The following is a 6,000-nucleotide window of genomic DNA, read 5'->3' as shown; positions in this document are numbered from 1 at the left end:
CATTTCTCGGCGACCATCCTAACTATTTATTCCTCTGTTGTGTTGGACATTTTGTTCAAAAGGCAAAGCATGGGGACCAAACCTGTCCAAGTAGTACGCACAGTTGATGATTCTTTCTGATCTTATTATATAACAAACTGTCTGGATCCATGAAGATTGGGGTTTATATACTTTAATGCTTAGCAGTTTAAGTGCAGCTGACTCCACTGTGACCCACAACAAGATTTCACAACGAGACTGTGATTTTATTGATGTCCCACAAGACTTTCTCTCAAAAGGTTTTCAGCTTTAGACATAACCAAAACACATAGTTAAGGAGGCTGATGAAGAGCACACAACCAAAATTTTATAATATGTCTTTTCTCTTTTCAGGTGCATTTCCAGCATTTTCTGTTTTTATTTCTTTAAGGAATCTGCTTAAGGACAGTGTCTTTTTATGCAATTTTTCCAATGTATAATACACCACAACCATGTATAATGGAGCTCATTACATACAGAGAAGTGTCTCAAAGAACTTTACAGATGGTGAGTGGCAAGTGGGCAGTAAGCAGAAAGGAAAAATGGAAGAGGGTATAGGAATATCAAAGAGGCTCCAAAGCAGGATTTTTTTTTTTTAAAAAGGTGACAAGGCAGGGATGCTGAGGGAGAGAGTTTTAGAGAACAAGGGCAAGCTAGCTGAAGGAGCAGCTATAGATGGTGGAGTGGAGGGAATAGGGAATGAAATCTTTGCTGGTATTGGAAGACTGGAGGGTGTGCACCGAGAAACAGATCTGGAGGAGATCAAAGAGGTGGGGGGCTGGGGATTGTGAAGGTACTTGAAGGCAAGGACAAGCAGCATACCAGTTCATTCTCTGGGACATGGAAAGCCAGTGGAGCTTGGTAATGAGAGGGCAGATGAGGATGCAGGGGAAGCAGTACAGGTGAGAACATGGGCCATAGCATTCTGGATAACTTGTAGTTTATAAGAACCACATCTGTTGCATTCTTTTAGCCCATCAATTCTCAGATCCATGTTGCTGCATCAATGGGAGAAGGGGAATAGAATTTTCATTAACTTAAATTGAGATCGTTAGGATCACTATTAATAGGCCCAAGAGTATATCAACATGCTTCTGTTTATTGTTGCAATCCGTAAAAAGTGAGCAATTGTGAGGGGGAAGGGCTTCTACTTCTGCATCTTACTTGAACACATTTTGGTTCCTTGGCCAGTTGTAAGAATGGTGCAGCACCCTTACCCAGACTACTGCATGTATAAACTTGACAGTTTTTGAAAGGGGTAAAATATCTAGGTATTCATTTTAATCATGCTGATTTTCCAAGTGTCATAGTAGGTACAGCACAGGAGGAGGCCATTCAGCCCATTGTGCCTGTGCCAGTTCTTCGAAAGAGCTATCTAATTAGTCCCGTTCCCCTGTTCTTTTCCCATAGCCTTGTAAATTTTTTCCCTTCAAGTATTTTTCCAATTCTCTTTTGAAAGTTACTATTGAGTCTGCTATCACCACCCTTTCAGGCAGTGCATTCCAGATCATTACAACGCGCTGCATAAAAAAATGTTTCCTAATGTCTCTGCTGGCTATTTTGCCGATCACTATAAATCTGTGTCCTCTGATTACTGACCCTTCTGCCACTGGAAACAGTTACTCCTTATTTACTCTATCAAAACCCTTCATGATTTTGAACACTTACCAAATCTCCCCTTAACCTTCTCTGCTCTGAGAGCAAGTCAGCTTCTCCAGTCTCTTCATATAACCAAAGTCCCTCGTGCCAGGCACCATTCTAGCAAATCTCTTCTGTACCTTCTCTAAGGCCTTGACATCCTTCCTAAAATGTGGTGCACAGAATTGAACACAATACTCCAGCTGCAGCCTAAACAGTGTTTTATAAAGGTTTAGCATAACTTCCTTGCTTTTGTACTCTATGCCTATATTAATAAAGTCCAGGACTCCTTTTTGCTTTTTTAACAGCCTTCTTGACTTGACCTGCCACCTTCAAAGATTTGTGTACATAGACCCCCAGGTCTCTCTGTTCCTGTACTCCCTTTAAAATTGTACCATTTAGTTTATATTTCCTCTCCTTATTCTTCCCACCAAAATCTATCACTTCACACGTCTCTGCGTTAAATTTCATCTGCCACGTATCTGCCCATTTCACCAATGTGTCTATGTCCTCCTGAAATCTGACATTGTTTACTACATTTCCGAGTTTCGTGTCATCTACAAACTTTGAAATTATACCCGCTATACTCAAGTCTAGGTCATTAATATATATCAAAAAGAACAGTGGTCCCAATACTGAACCCTGGGGAACACCACTGCATACTTCCCTCCAGTCTGAAAAACAACCGTTCACCACTACTCTCTGCTTTCTGTCCCCTAGCCAATTTTGTATCCACGCTGTCACTGTCCCTTTAATCCCATTGGCTTTCATTTTGCTAACAAGTCTATTGTGTGGTACTTTATGAAATACCTTTTGAAAGTCCACATACACATCAACTACACTACCCTCATCAACCCTCTCCACTACTTCATCAAAGAACTCAATCAAGTTAGTCAAACACAATTTTCCTTTAACAAATCCGTACAGACTTTCATTTATTAGCCCATAATTTTCAAAGGGCCAATTAATTTTGTCCCAGATTATTGTCTTTAAAGGTTTCCCCACCACCGACGTTAAGCTGACTGGCCTTAATTGTCGGGTCTACCCTTTTATTGAACAGGGGTGTAACATTTGCAGTCCTCGAGTCCTCTGGCACCGTCTCCATATCCAAGGAGGATTGAAAGATTGTGGCCAGAGCCTTTGCAATTTCCACTTTTACAACCCTCAGTAACCTAGGATGCATCCCATCTGGACCAGGTGACTTTTCTACTTTGAATGCTGCCAATCTTTTAGGTAGCACAATTGAAAACTTGGTCCATGTACCCAATCATTGAAAATTGACTTAATTTAGGTATATCAGACTGTGAATAATTTTGCTGGTTCAATAGGGCATTAATTTCCAAGTATTCTACTGACCAACCAAAGGGACAATTATAGTTTATCTGAGAGGATATGGCGAAGTACAAAAGCACAATTTTAGCTTTATTAAATTTTATATGATGAATAAATTCCAGTGATCTTAATAACGTGAAAGAGTGCGAAGGTATTGAAGATGATTGCTTTTATAGTGATGTCATCAGTGTACAGTGAGATTCTGTGCTTGGGTTCCCAGTGCAGATCCATCCAGCATCAGACTATCTAATTATTTTACTATCAATTCAATAGCATTACAAATAAGCAGGGCAATAGCTGACAATCCTGTTAAGCAAAGCAGTGCAACTTAAATCTAGGCGATGACAATATTATTAAAGTTTAATAGTTTTATCTATCTACTTAAGATGTTGCCAAACTTAAATGATCCAGAAAGGCAAATAGGAGCTTCTATTCCATTCCATATGTCACAAGTCTCTTAATCCAGCAATAGCACCAGAGCCCACCTGAAGCCCAGGCATTACCTTCCAGTTTTGATTAAAGGTCTTGCCTGAAAAATGATCCTTTCTTTCTCTTTGAGATTCCAATTTACCAGCTGTGCAATTTCAGTATCTTCTGTCCTATATAAAGCTAGTTTGGTCAATAACTGCAAACAACACTTTAATCATATTGTTAACATTTCTATCACTATCTGGTATCAACCTTGGCTCAATGGTAGCATTTTCACCTCTGAATCTGAAGGCGGTGAATTCAAGCCCTGTGCCAGAGACTTGAGCACGTATTCTAGGCTGACACTTCAGTGCAGTACTAAAAGAGTGCTGCATTGTCAGGTGCCATCGTTCAGCTGAGATGATAAACCAAAGTCCCATCTGCCTTCTCAGGTGGATGTAAATGATCCAATGGCACCATTCGACAGGAACAGGGGAATTCTCCAGGTATCCAGGTCAACATTTATTCTGCAACCATAGAATCGTAGAATGGTTACAGCACAGAACGAGGCCATTCAGCCCATCGAGCCCATGCCAGATCTTTGTAAGAGCAATCCAGTTAGTCCCCGCAGCCCTGCAAATTTTTTCCCTTCAAGTATTTATCCAATTCCTTTTTGCAAGCCACGATTGAATCTGCTTCCACCACCCTTTCAGGTTCTTTTGCTGGGTAAAAAAGATTTTCCTCACGTCACCTTTGATTCTTTTGCCAATTACCTTAAATCTGTGCCCTCTGGTTCTCGATTCTTCCGCCAATGGGAACAGTTGCTCTTGATTTAATTTATCTAAACCCTTCATGATTTTGAACACTTCTATCAAATCTCCGCTTAACGTTCTCTGCTCGAAGGAGAACCAACACCGCCAAAAAAAATTATCTGGAAAAGCAAATTGTGATCTCCCAAGTGTAGTAGTTTATCGCCAGGATTCAACAACAACTTAATTTTTAAAAAAAACATTTATCATAATAAAACATCCCGAAGTGTTTCACGTAGAAAAGCAAGGACACTGAGCAGTAATAAAAGTTAGGTGAGGTGACTAAAGGCACAGTTTAAATGAGACAGCCAAGATTATGTGCTCAAGTCTTGAGTAGGGCTTGAACCCATGACCTTCTGGTTCAAAGGCAAGAGTGCTACTACCGACCAAAGACTGACACCTAATATTACAACAGTGACTACACTTCCAAAAGTAAATAATTGGCTGTGAAGCACTTTGGATGACCAGAGGTTATGAAAGGAGCTATATGAACGCAAGTTCCTCCCTCCTTCCCTACAATTTGCTTTTGCTTTGGCCACAATTAGCTTTTTAAAATTAATGTTCAACATGAAAGTTGTGGGGCATTTAAGCTTGATGTTCTAATCAGTGATATTTTAATGCTACTACTAACTAATTTAAACAAGTTCATACTAGCATTAGAATAATACTGAGCAAATAATGTAGGCTATGGGATGTACTGGTACAGGAGGACATATTCTGTAAACACTCAATTTAGGTACATATCATCAGGCAGATCCAACAGGTTTCTAAGCAGTGATCTGGTGAAAGAGGTCACAACCTCAAAGCACCAATGGACATCAAATACATATTATTTTGACTGACCACGCCAAGTGTCAATGTGTAGTACTTAACTCGCTGCCACAGATAGCTCCTTTGTGCCGGATATGTTTTTGGGTCTTTTAAAACCTCATCCTTGATCATTCCAGCTCTTATAATACAGATCACTCTCATGGGTAGGTGCAAACTCTCCAAAAATGTCTTTCCTTGTCTCGAAATCTGGGAAAGATTTTACTGGTGTGCTTGGTTACCCTGTTTAGTAATTTCTATTAGATAATGAATCATATACCTCTATAAGATTTCACTTCAGTCTTTAAAATGATGATGCATCACAGTAAACCTCATTTTTAAAGTTTAAAATATGAAGTAAATTTATTAAACATGTAATGAATAAGCAATTAATCTAACAGCAATATAATACTTATATATTTACAATCTCACTCTTCAAATCAACAAAATAATTAAAAGATTCCAACTCGAATAAACTGGTTCAGTTACTTTTGAGATTTTCCAACTGTCTTCTTTAAGACAGCCTTCCAACTTCAACTGCAACTCAATTTCCAACCTTAATATTAGATCATATTGCAACAGGCAAGTTTTTAATCTCTGCTGTGGTAATAGCAATTCCAATGTTGCATGACTTTGTTCCTTTCCTGGACAGAAAGATAAGTTTATCCAAGGTGGTGAGCCCATGCTTGGCTGGTTCATTTCTTTACAATCCTGCGACAATCATAGAATCAAAGAAAATTAAATACAGAAGAAGGCCACTACGCCCATCGTGTCTGTGCTGTGCTAGCTCCACGTTACTGTCTGCTATAATTCTATCTACCATACATACCCATGTCCCTGTTCTTTCCCTGTACACTAATATTTTTTGAACTGTTTATCTAATTCCCTTCTAAATGTTCTCTTTTAAACAATGTCCTCCTCTGGTAGTCCTGCAGTCTTTCCTTCACCCTCCTTTGTAAATTCAGAAAAGGGATACTTTGCAAGCATC

This window comes from Heptranchias perlo, chromosome 13 (genome assembly GCF_035084215.1).
Source record: "Heptranchias perlo isolate sHepPer1 chromosome 13, sHepPer1.hap1, whole genome shotgun sequence".
Lineage (NCBI taxonomy): Eukaryota > Metazoa > Chordata > Chondrichthyes > Hexanchiformes > Hexanchidae > Heptranchias > Heptranchias perlo.
Note: the sequence above shows the minus strand (reverse complement) of the source record.